The 17,097-nt window shown below is 43.8% G+C and overlaps 1 non-coding gene across 1 annotated transcript; it reads right to left on the reverse strand.

Annotated features, from left to right (window-relative positions):
• Window positions 1–16,425: 16,425 nt before the first annotated feature.
• Trnas-acu lies at window positions 16,426–16,497 on the reverse strand. Its single transcript has one exon. It is a non-coding gene; the product is annotated as a tRNA-Ser (tRNA).
• Window positions 16,498–17,097: the final 600 nt, after the last annotated feature.

Here is a 17,097-nt window from a genome sequence, read left to right on the forward strand (position 1 = left end):
TAATGGGTATTCACCTTCCCGTATTTCAAAACAGCAATCATACAGCATAATAAAACTTTGTGATAATGCACTGAATCATGAATAAATTATGTTTAAGGAAATTATAAAAATTGCTTCAGTAGTTTAATATGAGGACTGGAACTTAAATAGTGGCAACTATTTATTTACAACTGATACCCAAGAGTTACACCTGTTACTGTCCTTCAGAGTAGTCACCAGCATTGTGTAGAACCGATTGCCAGTGATGTGGAAGGCGTAGTATGCCATTAGCAGAGCCCGTTCTGTAGATGATGCGAATGGAGCCGTCTACTGCCTGTCAAATCTCTGGAACAGTTCTGAAGCGAATGCCACGAAGTGGTTCCTTCATCTTCGGAATCAAATCAAGTCACAAAGACTAAGTCCGGGGAGTATGATGGATGGTACAGTACTTCCCAGTCCCATCTACTGAACAGAGCGGCCACAGCTTGCGCTGTATGTGCCCACGCATTGTCGTGCAAAATGATGCGTGGGTAGCGGAGAGAGTGTCACCGCTCCCTTCGCAAAGCTGGTCGCAGGTGATGCTCGAAAAACGAACAGTAATACTGTGCACTGACGGTTTGCCATGGAGGACCGTAATACAATAGGATAACACCATCACAGTCATACGCTAGAATCACCATAACTTTAGACTGCTCCATTCGCATCTGAACAGGGCTCTGCTAACGGTACACTACGCCTTCCACATCGCTGGCAACGGGTTCTACACATTGCTGGTGACTACTTTGAAGGACAGTAACAGGTGCAATCATGTAACTCTTTTGTATCGGTTGTGAATAGGCCGGCCGCGGTGGTCTCGCGGTTCTAGGCGCGCAGTCCGGAACCGTGCGACTGCTACGGTTGCAGGTTCGAATCCTGCCTCGGGCATGGATGTGTGTGACGTCCTTAGGTTAGTTAGGTTTAAGTAGTTCTAAGTTCTAGGGGACTGATGACCACAGCAGTTGAGTCCCATAGTGCTCAGAGCCATTTGAACCATTTTTGGTTGTGAATAAGTAGTTGCAACTATTTAAGTTCCAACCTTCGTACGTAGAAAAATTCTTCAAATTACAGCAAAAGTAGTTTCATCTTTCAAATGTTTTCATTATGGACAGTCTTTGAGCGCTAACTGACATCTGTCACAGTCTATCTTTGGGTAGCCTGGGCGCGGTAGAATTTTGTTCTGCAAATGTGTGCCGTGTACGTATTTTTCGTTGACCTTACATAAGATTAAACTAGTGTTGTGCTTCAATATGTGTTCATTCACTATTTTTCAGAATTCAACGGCAGGAAATATGTACTTTCTTTTCGAAGCAGGAACCCCGTGCGGTAACACATTCACTATCCACCATCAAGTGAAGTGTTGTCCTCTTGTGACGGCTGTTCTCTGCATCTGTTACATAAATGTCATTTAATTTAATTCAGTTAAATCGCCTCTCTGAAAACTTTCACTGCTTCAGAAAACGCGGAGGCCCAGCATGGGACGACGAAAATGCGTTTTGTATGTATATTATAAATTATCTTATTTACGTTTCATGTCAAATGTACGAGGGCAAATCAGAAAATAAATGACTGTAAAAAAAGAAAAAAATGAAGATATTTGTCTGGAAGTAATTTAATTAAAAGCTGTACTGGTTACTGAATAAGAACAATTTTTTTGCTATCACGACGCTATGCAACACACTGTTCAAAAGATGAGGGATACCATCGCCCTTCGCTTGTTTCACAAGTTCGACACTTTCAGACACTTAAAGAATGACCCGTTACGAATTTTAAGGGCGATTTAAATTATGCAATAATTATGTATGTTATTAATTAAAGTTTTCAGAAATTGCGTCTTTCAAGCTGCGCGTCTGCAAGAGGTGTTAGTTGGCCAGTCGTATGTTCTGTTACGTTGGCATCCTTCTGGCTTCTCTGCCTTGCTTAATAATAACTGTATCACGTAATTATAGACTCTGTTTCTGTCTGAATTTGTAGACAACTATTTCTATGAATGTTATAATATTTTTATGCGTTCAATGATGACAAAACCTAGAAAAGCGCAAAATATGGGCACGGAGCCCGAAACTGAAAACCAGGCAAATGCTGATTAGCAGCTACATTGCCGATCAGACAATGAAGAATGCAGTCTGCCCCTATAGCTGAGTGGTCAGCTTGACGGATTGGCTTCCTACGGGCCGGGGTTTGATTCTCGGCTGGATCGAGGATTTTCTCCGCTCAGGGACTCGGTGTTATACTGTCTTCATCATCATTTCATCCCCATCCGGCGCTCAGGTCGCCCAATGTGGCGTCTAATGTAATAAGACCTGCACCAAGGCGGCCGGACCTGCCCCGCGAGGGGCCTCCCGATCAATGCCGCCAAACGCTCATTTCATTTCATTTCAATGAAGAATGCAGACTCTGGTCCTGATATATCGGAATCCGCGACTGCAAATGCCATTATTTATTTGAGGAGACCGATGTTTAACTGCAGTTCAGTGCGGAAGTTTACGCAAAACTATTAGCCAGTCACCTCATCCAGTGATTTATATGAAAGATTAGCCACAATGATGACTGCTTGCGATTCAGAATCATTGAAAAGATTTGATCGTATTGCGAAGAAGCAAACCACTAAGACGACGGAAATTTTTTCTGGGGTCGCGAAATAATAATCCATTAGAAAGAATAAAAAGCTCGACTGCGTCGGCAAGTCCATTAATTATCAAATAACCACAAATCCAGAAGTAATCAAAACAGAATTATCAAGCCCCGCAGAGGCTAGCCGCGAAGCACTGGATTCAGTGCAGAACCAGTCTGAGGATGACCAGGCGCTAAAAGATGCTCAGATCACGATTGAAAGTAGGGAGTAGAAGATAACAATAACCTCACTGCTCAAAGGACGCTGTTTACAAAAGCCTTTAACGACTAGGTTTTCAAAAAGAATGCGGATATTCTAGAGAAAGCAGAAAAGTACATTCATACTGCGATGTAGTCTGTTTGCGCGGAAGTTATGTCTGAACCAGGAATCTCAGGCGAAGCCATTCACAATGACCTTCGTTAGTTACGGCAAACACTGAACCGTGACTTGCCAGGACGGGTGTGAAAACGGCACTATATAGGTCACTGAACTGAAGTGAGAAGCAGAAATAGATAAAAGTTTGTTGCGTGAGGTGATGACCTATGCTGGCGCGACTGAGGAAAAGCTGCACAGTAGTTAGTCCGTGTAAGTAAACTTTCTCCAACCATACAGGGCCTATTAGCCCACGTGCAAAATGCTCATACGAATCCGTGGGGGCGTCACCAACATTAACAGCTACGCTTTTGGAAGAAAGCTTTCTTAAGCATCGGGAGTTTGAGTTCTTTACGCCTGAAAAGAAATGTCCTCACCCGGTCGTATTCATTCGGACTGTCAGACGAATTTTGTCTAAAACTTGGAACGAACGCCAAAAGATTCAGTTTGCAGTAGCTTAAATGCAACGGGAATCCTTGCTGAGGTCGCAGAAACGTCTGGATCTTGTTGAACCTACGATCAGTCTGAACAGGCGTTCCTTCTAAGATATTGGTCGATGCTTGTGCAAGCTCGCCTGAGGCGATAAGTACCGGTATTCAATCCTGAGACATATAACCCAAAGAATGGCAGTGCTACAGAACAAAGAAGGAATCGGTTGACAGGAGACATTCTGTGTGTGTGTGTGTGTGTGTGTGTGTGTGTGTGTGTGTGTGTGCTCAACGTTCTGTTATAATGTGTTGTTGCTGTTGTCTAATATTCAGTCCAAAGATTTCGTATCCACCTTTCGGGGAACGTCTGAAGTAGGTATCCATAAATAACACGTTCAAAATGAGCTTTGGATCCATTACGTTACAATTAAATAAGATGCGTGTACCAAGACTTAGCAGGATATCTTTCTACAATGGGAGAAGCAAGGGAGAAAGTTGTACCTGAAGGATAGTACCCAGGAACACGTGAGGTTTTCTGGTCCATTTTGGAACCAAATGACGGAATACGCACTAGAGACGGCCAGAAGCAGTTTCAGCCATTATCTACAGTTCTTGTTGTCGCTAAACATAAGGTCGTCTTTTTGCATAATTTGTAAATATTTAGATTTCTACATGTTTAACTGCTGTATAATACATTAAAGCCATTTGGAGTATACTGTTAATTCTTGAATTACAGAATTTTAAGGCAAGTAAAATTCTATATATTTTTAAAACTAGTTATATAACTGAGAACGGTCAAGCCATTCGTCGTCGGTCGTACATCTTCTTGTACCTTGAATCAGAAGGAGGTTTTTTTACCATGGAACTTGTATATTTGCAAATTAACTGAGTTTCGTTAAAGTGTTGCCAATTTTACCTGTCTTGCAAATGAAAATTTATGTTAGTTTGCAGTAGTTTCTGTTTCAAAATGTATTTAACTTGTAACTGGTTCTTGATAATACTTCTGCTGAAATTAATTTCACTTACTGAGTATTGGTACGTAACAGAGTAACAATGCAACATACAGACGATTAAATACAACACTGACAAAATTTTCCCGATTGCAACGATTTTAAATTTCAGTAGAATGTTGGTTCCTAGGTAGATGACCATGCTGTGGTTTCGAAAATGCTTTCACATATGAGAAAACCTTAATTTTTAGGTGTAATTTTTGTAGTTTCATAAAAGGACTCCAGGGTATAAAGATGAACGCCACCGTTTAAAGGCGGAATAAGAAAATATAATAAACATCTATTACAGGATTTGTTAAAGGTGAAAGTCCAGTAAGTGTTCCATGGTACAACACCCTTCCCTACATCTCTCAGGAACGTAGTAGAGACCGATGCATTTGAGCGGGGAGGAACTATTGATTACGTCCCCCCCACTATATCTACATCTACATTTATACTCCTAACGGCATGTGGCAGAGGGAACTCAATGGAACAGTGTTACCCCCCATTTTCCTGTTCCAGTCGCGTATGTTTCTCGGGAAGAACGAACACTGGTAAGTCTACGTGCGGGTTCAAATCTCTCTGATTTTCTCTTCAAGGTCTTATCACGAGATACGCGTAGGAGGAAGCAATATATTGGCTGCCTCATCTAGGGAGTGTACGCTCTCGGTAGCTCAACAGCAAACCACACCGTGACGCAGAACGGCTCTGTTGCAGTGTCTGCCACTGGAGTTGACTGAGCATCTACGTGACGCTTTCGCGCTTACTAAATGAACTTGTAACGAAACGTGCTGCTCTTCTTTGGATTTTCTCTGTTTCCTCTGTCAGTCTTATCTTGCAGAGATCCCATACTGGCGACCAGTATTCTAGTACTGGTCGAACTAGCTCCTTGCAAGCTGATCCCTTTGCTGACGGATTACAATTCCTGCGCATTCTTCCAATGAATGTCAGTCTGGAATCTGCCTTACTCCCGATTCGTTTTATGTGATCATGGTTCACTGCAAATCCGTGACTGTGACTCTTCACATCTGTAGCTTGAGCATGAGCCCTTTCAAGGGGCAATAATAAAGTTTATTTACTTCATCGAAAAAATTTACGAAATTATTTTTTGTTTCTCTGTAGGTACACGCATGCAGACCTGGTATGTATGGAGATTTTCGCGCCACAGTACCGTGACACGTCGCTAGAAAAGCCAAAACAACGTGGCGCAGCCGTTTGATTAAATGGAGTATTCTGAAGAAGATGAAGTCCCAACTATGGTTCAAATGGTTCTAAGCACTATGGGACTTAACATCTGAAGTCATCAGTCCCGTAGACTTAGAGCTACTTAAACCTAACCTAAGGACATCACACACATCCATGCCCTGCGACCGTAGCAGAAGCGCGGTTCCGGACTGAAACACCTACAACCGCTCGACCACACCAGCTGGTTTCCCTTCTATAGTCGGGCAAAGTGATACTGAGTGTTTTTGGGACTAGCATGGTGTGATGCTAACAGATTACGCTCGTCTTGCGCAAACGGTCAGGGAAGCATACTGTCGAAATCTTCGGACATGAATACTGTAGACTGTCGAGACGAAGCCTTGCGGAAAGCTGTTCAAGTGGGTGTTCTTTTTTCTTATTTTCCTTTGGTCCACGACAATGTCTCATTTCAATCTACACTGGTTACAGTCACACCTGCTGCTTCTTTGGGCAGTCAAATTCTTCGACTCCCTCTCACTCCCCCCCCCCCCTCCCCTCGCTCCCTTATTTTACTACGACACACGCAGTGACTTCTTGGTCTTTCTTCGGACGAAGAAACTATTACCCGGTAGTCGTTTTCAGAATGCGGACGGGGTGATTTTCGAGGAGAAACGTTTCCCAAACGGGAAAAATACGGACGTCTACGAGGGCTTTCAATAAGTAATGCAGCAGAGTTTTTTTCTGAAAGCAGGTTGGTTTTGTTCAGGATTCCAATACACCGTATTATTCCCCACACTTCTGATTACAAAACCCTACTTTTCAACATAATCTCCGTTCAATGAGACGCCCTTAAGCCACGTTAACTGGAAGAGCCTGTATGCCCCGACGTTGGACCCAACGTCTTGGTTCATAAATAATCTTTCCATCATCCACGTACACTTCTCGCGGAGTGCGTCCTTCATTGGGCCAAACAAATGTCAGAATGTGCGAGATCCGGGCTGTAGGGCGGATGAGGAAGAACAGTTCAGTGAAGTTTTATGAGGTCCTCTCGGATACGCAGATTTGTGCGGGGTCTTGCACTCTCAGGGCGAAGGAGAAGTTCGTTTGCATTTTTGTGACGACGAACACGCTGAAGTTGTTTCTTCAATTTCCTGAGGCTAGCGCAGTACACTTCAGAGTTGGTCGTTGCAACATGAGGGAAGACATCAAACAGTATAACCCATCTACATCTACATCTAATACATACTCCGCAATCCCCCATACGGTGCGTGGCGGAGGGTACCTCGTACCACAACTAGCATCTTCTCTCCCTGTTCCACTCCCAAACAGAACGAGGGAAAAATGACTGCCTATATGCCTCTGTACGCGCCCTAATCTCTCTTATCTTATCTTTGTGGTCTTTCCGCGAAGTATAAGTTCGCTGCCGTAAAATTGTACTACAGTCAGCCTCAGATGCTGGTTCTCTAAATTTCCTCAGTAGCGATTCACGAAAAGAACGTCTCCTTTCCATCAGAGACTCCCACCCGAGTTCCTGAAGCATTTCCGTAACACTCACGTGATGATCAAACCTACCAGTAACAAATCTAGCAGCCCGCCTCTGAATTGCTTCTATGTCCTCCCTCAATCCGACCTGATAGGGATCCCGAACGCTCAAGCAGTACTCAAGAATAGGTCGTATTAGTATTTTATAAGCGGTCTCCTTTACAGGTGAACCACATCTTCCCAAAATTCAACCAATGAACCGAAGACGACTATTCGCCTTCCCCACAACTGCCATTACATGCTTGTCCCACTTCATATCGCTCTGCAATATTACGCCCAAATATTTAATCTTCGTGACTGTGTCAAGCGCTACACTACTAATGGAGTGTTCAAACATTACGGGATTCTTTTTCCTATTCATCTGCAGTAATTTACACTTATCTATATTTAGAGTTAGCTGCCATTCTTTACACCAATCAAATCCTGTCCAAGTCATCTTGTATCCTCCTACTGTCACTCAACGACGACACCTTCCCGTACACCACAGCATCATCAGCAAACAGCCGCACATTGCTATCCACCCTATCCAAAAGATCATTTATGTAGATAGAAAACAACAGCGGACCTACCACACTTCCCTGGGGTACTCCAGATGATACCCTCACCTCCGATGAACACTCACCATCGAGGACAACGTACTGGCTTCTATTACTTAAGAAGTCAACCCCTTCAGAGTCCTAGAAGACCGTCGCCATAAATCAGGGTGTGGTTTTCAACTTTTTCTTCAGAGAAGAGGTGGTGTGAGGCCACTCCATGGCTTGCCGTTTTGTTTCTTTTCGAAGTGATGAACCCATGTTTCACTGCGAGTCACTATGTACGACAAAAAATTGTAACGATCATCCTCGTAACGCGCGAACAATACCGCACAGATGGTCTTCCGTTGCCTTTTATGGTGTTCTGTTAGGCGGCGAGGAACCCAGCGTGCACACACCTTTTGTGTCAGCACTATTGGCAGATACATCTAGCTGAGCAGAGAGGTGCTGTATTGTGATCCGTAGATCACCTCGAATGAGAGTGTCCGCACGTTCCAGCATCGCAAGAATCGCAGCTGTTTGCGTTGGCCGGCACGCGCGATATCGGACAGGCTTCCTCGACTTTGTTGCTATGATGACGACTCACAATGCTTTTGTTCACTGCCAGATCTCCGTGGACATTCTACAAGCGCCTATGAACATCTGCAATGCTCTGGTTTTCAGCCAAAAGAAACTCAGAGGCAGCTCTCTGCTTGGAACGCACCTCTGTTACAGACGCCATTTTGGAGGTTGCGTATAGCGCCGCCACCTGTCAGAACTTCATGAACAATAGTGGTTCAAGAAGGAAAATTCCACTATGTCCCATAACAAATTCATTTGTTCAACCGAAACTGGCCGAGAAAAGAATGTGTTGTATTACTTATTAAACGCCCCTCGTACAACCATGGTCTCCACCAAGTCATCATTCACTGGAAAAAAAATGTGTAGCACTGAATGGTGAATATGAAGAGAATGAATCTTATGACGGCAGCTTGACCGTTTTGGAGGCGATATTTAAATCTTTATGATGGTCTCTCGTACATGACTGTTATGACTATTGAGCACTCTGTCTCTGGAGAAGGAGGTTCCATTCGACAAACTAAATATGCTGGAAAACGAGGATCGACTGTGCGACGCTGGAGTTTCCATAGATACAACAAGACCGAAGGACTTACCACATAGTACTGAGCGCTACGTCCATTTCATATTGTACTGTTTTACGACTTTCAGTTGCCTGAATGTGCTTGCAGTCGATTGCAAACCCTCGTCGTTCATAATAGGCACTATTTAGGTATCTGAGGACATGCTGAAAAGTAATGTCTACGAATTTTTATGCTGTTTTATTACGTTTAATGCATGTTACTTATGTTAGTAGCCTTCGCCGCTTCGCTGGCACAGGTTGCTATCCTCTGCCGCTAGAGGGCTCCGAATTGTAGCGGGTAACATGGCAGTGCGAACAGTGCGAAACATAACTGTGTCGGTGCGTGACGAACAGCGTGCAGCAACAGTTTTGAATTAGAACTTCATTCACCCCTGCAGCGCCCCCTCTCTCAGTTTGACAATGGAAGATCATACATGAGCGCTGCGACATCTGCAACCGACGCCTTGTGCTCGCTGTCGTCGATCATCTTCCATACAGTTCCGACCTGGCCCCATTCGATTGTCATCTGTTATCAAAACTTACGGAACACTTCAATTTGACAGAGATGAAGCGGTGCAATAACAGGCGAGGTTGTGGTTCCGTCAACAAAGTCAAGCGAGAAATTTTTTCGTCGCCAGGGTGACTAAGTTGAGAAATAAATATGTAGACATGAAGAATAAAGACCTAGAATGTTGATAACGTTTGTTTTATTTAAAAAAAGAACATTAAAGAGTTTTCACATAGAAATTCGGAGTCATTACTTTTCAGCACGCCCTCGTATATATCATGTAAACATCCATTGTAATTATTTTTTGACCTGTTATCCTCACCATTATCACAAGCTCTTTTCGGCTCTCACAGAATTAAACTAATGGAAGGAAAAAACTTCCTGTCGTTGAATTTATTTTTGTCGTATTGAGTTTACTGTAGCTATGGGAACGTATGGCTATACCTGACTTTGCAGTTTCAAAGACTTATATCGTATTGCAGGCGACGCGTTGTCAATGAATTTTGACTTGTTTAAATTTGATTATTGACTGTAGAGGTTTATACTATCTTCGTAAAACTGAAGTAACATTAACACATAATTTGGATTATTTACTTCCTATCTTGGGCTAATGTTGCTTTCATCTTAGCGAAATAATTGCGTTACTCATTTCGGTTTTTGTAAAATCATATCTTCGGATATGTTCATTAAAAGTTGTACGATAATTTTTCTTACAAAATTTTAAAGTTTCCAACTCAGTATTTCTCTCGTCGTAAAAAATCAATCTTGAGATTCATCACAGACAATAAACAGAAAGTTCTCCTCTTCTTGTTCCCCTGTTCCCATTTTCTGTTGGGACGACATTGTCATATGCTTTTTGGAAACGTTAGTGGCCGGATGCCCTTGCTGACGCCACCACTCCTGGCGGAACGGAAATTGTGTACCCCATTTGCGTACTTCTAATCTCATGTTCAAGAGTGAGAAAGTTCTTCTAAATATTTGCGTGGCGATAACGGAGGTCGGTATTTATCTGGTTGGATGTGGGAAACCACCTAAAAATCACACCCAGGCTGGCCAATTGATCAGCCCTCGTCGTTAGTCCGTGAGGCTCAATTGATCCGGGCCAGGATAGCATCCCCGAATCCCGGAAGCGGTTCGTTAACGCTCTCAGCTACTCAGAAGAGTAATAAATAAGCAAACACTCTGCCATGAACAAAGGTAAAACGTTCAAAGTTGTGAATAGCTAGGCTATGTGGACATAGAAAGAACTGATTTACAATATCGCGATTTACGATACAGTTCAAATAAAATATTTATTTTTTTCCTAGCGACTCAAACGATTCCAGCGGCAACTTCTCCTGTGGGCTGGCCTTCGTCTGGTATGTCTCCCGCGATCGCCTCTCTCAGACCCGAAAGATGGAAGTATACAATCTTCACGTCCTATTCTCTCGCTCGGTGAATGAGACGCTAAACACAATTATGTAGTTTAATTTACTACTCTGAAGCTGATACATTAAAGATGTCACTTAAAAAAGTAACACAAGCTCACCATATGTCTCTCAGCTCTGCACTGTGTCATAACTTTACGGCGTACTGCGACATGCAGTTGTCTGAATGCTCATTAAAGGCTCCTCATCGGTACAAACAAACACTGTTTCTTACGTACAGTTATTTGGCCTCCTAGGTCATTCCACTGTGGTCAAACGTAACCTGTTTTCCTTAATCGGTGGGGCAGTATGGGAAACAAAGTGTTCGTCGCATTTCATATAAGTGAGTATTTGGCCCCATACACCCTGTCGTTTTCCCTGAAGTTTCTGTTTTGCTGGTCTGTGTAGGATAACACTGTCTGTCGATTTCATAACCGACTAAAACGTAGTTTCATTACGGCTGATCTATTGTAAACGTGAAGTTCTAAACGCAGATTGCACTCTCCCAGACCTTGACGCCGGGAACGACGACGCCCGTGTAAACATTACGTCAGTCTGCACTGCGTTAGCGGAGTTTCCTCAAGGTGTGTGCCTGCATGTTCATTAGGTGGGCTTACCTTGCAGCGTTAGCAAATACGTGCATTATGCACTGCTAGCAGTTAAATACGGCCGCGCGGGATTAGCCGAGCGGTCTGAAGCGCTGCAGTCATGGACTATACGGCTGGCCACGGCGGTGGTTCGAATCCTGCCTCGTGCATGGATGTGTCTGTTTGTCCTTAGAATAATTTAGGTTAAGCAGTGTGTAAGCTTAGGGACTGATGACCTTAGCAGTTAAGTCCCATAAGATTTCACACACATTTGAACACAGTTAAATATGCACGACCACGAAGGACGCAAATACCGAAAATTTTATTGATTGTGCATATGCGGGGTGGTCGGAAACGTCTGAAAGGCTTGTAAGAGTGTTATAGGGTAGCTTGTGCTGAGTAGTAACTGTTACGAAAAAGTTCGATGTTTTGCACCGTTTCCGACTTATTTTCCATTGAAGCTAATGAGGTCATTGAGTGCGCAAATTCAAGCACCTACCAGAGACAGTGTCGACAAACATGTTTTTCGTTTGGTTTCCTCAAACGGAACAAGAAAGCGATACAAAAATTGGACATTGGATGGCAGCAAGGTGGATGGCAACAAGGATCGTTTCCCGTGTTTTTTTTTCTGTTTCAGCTAACCAAACGAAGAATACGTTTGGCAACGCCACCTCTGGCAGGCGGCTTGAATTTGGGCACGCAGCGATCTAACTGGCTAATTTCAGTGCTAATTAATCGGAAAAAGCACAACGTATCGAAATTTCCTCTTAACATTTATTGTTCAGCACAAGCTACCCTGCAAAACCATTTTAAGGCTGATTCTTACCTCCCTGTATGTTATAGTAGGAAACCTAAATGATTAATCGTTCTCTTGGAAGTTTTCACGCACGGAATCGTCCGTCGTGATGCTGTTCGCAGGACAAGGATTCATCTGAAAAGACGACGTGGTGCGACTCTTGTGTTCATTGTTATTGTTGACAGCACCACGGTGGGCTCGCCTCTCTCTGCTGCTTTGGCAAGGAAAGCTGCAACAATGGTTCCCCTGGACAATGTTGTATGCCCACTGCTGTTCATTATCTGTGTAAAGATTTAGGAGACAATCTGAACAGCCGGCTGAGGCTGTTTGTAGATGATGCTGTCGTTTATTGTCAAGTAAAGCCATCAGAAGAAAAAAAAAAAGACATTGCAAAACGGTTTAGAAAAGATGTCTGTATGGCGTGACAACTGGTTCAAAAATGGTTCAAATGGCTCTGAGCACTATGGGACTTAACTACTGAGGTCATAAGTCCCCTAGGACGTAGAACTACTTAAACCTAACTAACCTAAGGACATCACACACATCCATGCCCGAGGCAGGATTCGAACCTGCGACCGTAGCAGTCCCGCGGTTCCGGACTGCAGCGCCTAGAACCGCACGGCCACCGCGGCCGGCGAAATTGACTGTAAATGACGAAAAGTGGGAGGTCATCCGCATGAGTGCTAAAAGGAATCCGTTAAACTTAGTTACACGATTAATCAGTCAAATATAAAGATTGTAAATTCAACTTAATATCTAATGATTCCAATTACTAACAACTTAAATTGGGAAGAACACTGCGTAGGCTCTTTAAATAGCCTACACATATGAATAAATATTTGTACTGCTTCCTATTCGAGCCGTCCCCGTGCGGAAAAGATATCTTAGGGAGGTATTATATCTGAGTAAGCTCACAGAAAACTGAAGGCTATACCATCAATTTTTTTATGTAGCTCAGTTGTTTATTTCACCGATCTTGGTGTCTGCCGGTCTTTTGAGCTGGTGCGATAGAGACGTACACTTGCACTCTCCCAATATTGTGTTAATTAAAAGTTATGAACGCGAAAGTTGCAAGTTTTCATTCTCCTACCGAGCTATGTCCTAATCTCCACATCCAGATGCGACGAGGACTTGCATTTTTAAATGGATCTTTTCGGAGAAGAAGTGAACACGAAGAGAGATTAGCCGACGCAGCCACGCCGGCATTGTTGTACGTTGTTAGGAAGACGTGGTAAATATCAAGCCGTGCACCAGAACTCAAAGGAATTAACCTTCAATCAATTTTCCAGCTCTGTCACGTTTCTTAACCCTCACGCATCCATACCTCCGTGCGTTTCTATTTCTGGTGCTGCTAAACGTGCATTTGCATTAGAACGTTAGCTCTGAACAATTCAAGTTATGTCTCTCCCTAACCACTACAACACATAGAAAATGTTGTGGGGAAGGCGAACCAGAGACTGCGTATTATTGACAGAACAGTTAGAAGATGCAACAGATCTACTAAGGAGTCTGCCTACACTACGCTTGTCTGTCCTCTTTCGGAGTACTTCTGCGAGGTATAGGATCGTTACCAGATGGTATTGACAGAGCACACCGAGAAAGTTCAAAGAAGGGCAGCACGTTTTGTGTTATCAAGGGATAGGGGGGAGAGTGTCACGGGCATGATACGGAATTTGAGGTGGACATCATTAAAAAAAATGTGTTTCTTGATGCGGCGTGATCTTCTCACGAAATTTTAGTCACCAACTTTCTCCTCCGAATGCGAAAATATTTTGTTGACACCGACTTACATAGGGATAAACGATCACTATATTAAAATAAGGGAAATTAGTGCTCACATTTTTTTCGCACGCTGTTCGAGAGTGCAATAATAGAAAATTATTGTGAAGGTGGCACGAAGTGTGATTTGCAGAGTAGCCATGTGGACGTAGATGTAGGTGTAGAATAGTCGCCATAGCAACAGTCCCTGCTGTTCTAGACCTCGTCTCACTGTCCGTGTGGATACTTGTCTTACGGCAAATAAGCCCATTTCCTCTATCAACGTGGGTGAAGTGGCTGTCCTTCAAATCCAAGTGAACTGTATATCTGCCCTCTCAGATGTGAGTCGCTTGGGGAGGTTTAGATCCTATATGGCGTCGAGTATGGCCCTCCTGGACCCATCGATTCATTTATTCGCATTACAGTAGTGAGATGCCGATCGGCGCGAGCAGCAATATCGCGGAACAATAAATTTCATTTTCGACAGATCATAATCGTACCACTTTCTAATTCCGACATATATACACATTTTAATAGAAGATTATCTTTTTTAAAAGAGATGTAACACGAACTTACCATAAACAACTAACATTCATATGCAAATTCTGAATGAGAGACCCGCTGTGTAAACTTTTCTCATTTACAGAATCTAGAAGGTGTCACTCAGCCTTACTTTGTGCGTATGTACAGAAATGCTTATCACTTTCATATCCATGCTAACTCACGCTAAAATGCAAGCACTAGAGTTTCATTCATAATGTAAAAAATAGTCAATGTAGGCCAAAACAGACTTATATTGCATTTACATAATTTACACATGTATCATAAATACTTTTTAGTTGGCATCTTGGCATACCTAGCTACTGTTTGGGCTCATAGAAAGCTACGTGGTAAAACTGGCGAAGACGTTAATGTGAGAAAAAAGTGGGGTCATGTTACGACTTACAGGAGCTTTCCGTAATGTACAAGGAGATGTCCTCATGCTGAGTTTCGGGATATGGTCTACCGACGAAATCATAAGATGCACAGGAAAGGCGTACTGGCTCAGGAGACAGCACAGAGAGATCAGCGACAATTTGGGTATTTATGCTGATAGCAGATTCTAAATAAGGAACATGTTAATGAAAAACCGGATGCGCCTCGAGCTAATTATCCGAATGGGACGGTAATCGGTAGATGCAGACAATCTAATGATTACAGTCTCGGTAAAAATGGATCATTTATTCAAGAGAAAGAGTTTCACAAACAGAGCAAGTCAATAACGTATTGGTCCATCTCTGGCCTTTATTAAAGCTGTTATTCGGCCTGAAAGTGATTGATACAGTTGCTGGATGTCTTGCTGAGGGCTACCGTGCCAAATTCTGTCCAATTGGGGCATTAAATGGTAAAAATCGCGAGTCCTGCCAATACTCCTCCAAACGTTCTCAATTGTGGAGAGATTCGGCGACGTTTCTGGCCAACGTTGGATTTGGCAAGCACGAAGATCAGCAGTAGAAACTCTCGCCTTGACAGGGTGGGCTTTAATTTGCTGAAATGTAAGACCAGGATGGCTTGCCACGAAGCGCAACAAAGCAAGGCGCAGAATATCATCAGTATACCGCTGTGCTGTAAGGGTGTCACGGTTGACAACCAAAGGGGTCCTGCTGTGGAAGAAATTGCACTCCAGACCATCAGTCCTGGTTGTTGGACGGTAAGGGGAGCGACAGTTAGGTTGGTATCCCTTCAGTGAAAGGGACGTCTCCAGACACATCTTGCTTTTGATTGGGGCTCATTTAAAAGTGGGACTCACCGCTGAAGATAATTCTACTCCAGTCAATGAGATTCCAGACCGGAGACGTGTATGGAGCTCCCCTGACATTAGTGGTATACCAACCTAACTGTCGCCCGTCGTATGGTTCGACAACGAGGGGTGATGATGGTCTGGGGTGCAATTTCATTTCATAGCAAGATCGCTTTAGTTGTCATCTGCAGCGCTCTTACAGCACAGAGGTATGTCGACGTTACTATAGGCCCCTGTTTTTTTCTCCCTTCACAGAAGCCATCCTGGGCCTACATTTCAGCAAGATAATGCCCGTCCGCACACGGCGCGAGTTCCTACTGCCTGTCTTCGTGCTTGCCAAACCCTGTCTTGGCCAGCAAGATCGCCCGATCTCTCCCAAATTGAGATCTATTGTAGCAGTACAGGCAGGACTCTCCAACCACCTCGGGTTTTTGACGATCTAATGCGCCAATTGGGCAGAATTTGGGTCGCTGACTTGCTCAATTTGTGAAGCCCTTTTTCTTGAATTAATCGCCCAGTTCTTCTGAAACTGTCATCATTTTTTGTCTGTGCGTGTGCATTACATCTACCGATTTCTCTTCTGTTCCCCCATTCAGATACTTCCTTCGCGGTGCATTGGGTGTATGTGTTTGTATTATTCAGGGGCGATGCCTATACATCCTGGGGTTAATACAGTTATTTCTGGATCCGGAAGATACCCAATATATTTGAAAAACTATATGTAAATTAAAGGGAGATCACCGCTACCTGCTGCAGCGGCACATTAAGCGGAATCAGCGGCGACAAGCGAAAATGTGTACCGGACCGGGATTCGAACCCGGGATCTCCTGCTTAGTAGGCAGGTGCGGTAACCTCTGCGCCATCCGCGAAACAGCGTTATCGCAACTACGCGGACAATCTCGGTAAGCCTTACGGCCGATCCACACACACATTGAGCGCCACCTATCCACAGTCCATTACACTCATGTCCGCTAATCAGAGATTCCCACACGAGGCTGGACGTATTTGTGCATTCGCACTGAAGAAAGTGGAACCATTGCCCAGCCAGGTTCCACTGTCTTCAGTGCTAATGCTTAAACACGTCCGATCTCCTGTGGAAGTCTCTAATTAGAGAACAGGAGTATAATGGACAGGGACTGAGGATAGGTGGCGTTCGATGGGAGTGTAGCTCGGCCGTGAGGCGTACCGAGATAGTCTTTGCGGTTGCGATAACGCTGCGTCCCGGTGGCACAGGGATCACTGCACCTGCCTACTAAGTAGGAGATCCCGGGTTCAAATTCCGGTCCGGTACACATTTTCACGCGTCACCGCTGATTCCGCGAAATATCCCACTGCAGCTGATAGCAGTGATCCCCCTTCCGTTCTTTCGAAGAAGCAGACACTGCGCATTCAAATAATTTTTGGAAAGGATTCAAAAGCAAAAACAATCATATATGTGACTGTGAACAAATTAGGTTGCCAGAACAC

Source organism: Schistocerca americana, chromosome 8, assembly GCF_021461395.2.
Source record: "Schistocerca americana isolate TAMUIC-IGC-003095 chromosome 8, iqSchAmer2.1, whole genome shotgun sequence".
NCBI classification, from domain to species: Eukaryota; Metazoa; Arthropoda; class Insecta; order Orthoptera; family Acrididae; genus Schistocerca; species Schistocerca americana.